The sequence below is a fragment of the Neomonachus schauinslandi genome, chromosome 1 (genome assembly GCF_002201575.2).
Source record: "Neomonachus schauinslandi chromosome 1, ASM220157v2, whole genome shotgun sequence".
Lineage (NCBI taxonomy): Eukaryota > Metazoa > Chordata > Mammalia > Carnivora > Phocidae > Neomonachus > Neomonachus schauinslandi.
Window position 1 is genome coordinate 206,110,381 of NC_058403.1, and position 803 is coordinate 206,111,183.

The window sequence follows — 803 nt, forward strand, 5'->3', positions numbered from 1 at the left end:
GCGCGGTGACCTGCACCGGCTGCGGGAGCCGTAGGGACGACGCCGGCGGACCGAGAAGCCGGGAAATGGTGAGCGTGCGGGGCCGGGTGTGCCAGGACGGGGCGGAGGGGCTGGCAACGGGCCGCGGCGAGACCCGACCTCCCGCGGGAGCCCCGGAGTCTGCGGAGCCGAGTCCCCGGTGGCGCCGCTCGGACTTCAGTCCCCTCCGGCGCGCGGCCTGTGGGCTGGGCGTCCTGTCCGGTCCCTGCGCGCGGCCGCGTCTCCCCCAGTCGTGCAGTAACCACGGGGAGGGTCGTCAGGGGACAGTCCTGACTCGGTGTCCGGGTTTCGTGCGCGAGAGGTGCTGTGGTCCGGGGGCTCCAATCCCTCCTTTCTCCCGGGGGGCACCCGTTTTCTCCTGAGTGTTCCCGATGTTTGGGCGGCAGAGGGTCAAATCCACGACCCTGTCTCCCAGCCTTTCCTTTCCTCGGACTGGCAATAAATGCTTGTTTCCAAATCCCGCCCCACCTCCCCAGACGCCAACTTCCCCTCTTCAGTTCATAGCATCAGTACCAACTGTTTGTTCTCCGCGGTGCAATTCAAACAGACGCAGTATTTTAATTGTTTATCATTTTCACGCAGTCAGTGGATGGCTCATTTCAAAAGGTTTATTTTTTGTCCGGATATTTTACATGAGAGGAAGCAGAGAATAACCACCTGGAACAACGTTGTATTAAGTCTTCATTTTTCAATAAATGTAAAATTTATTTACGCAATAGACCTTGAAAGTATGAAATATTTCCAAAGAGGTATGAAAGAAGTGT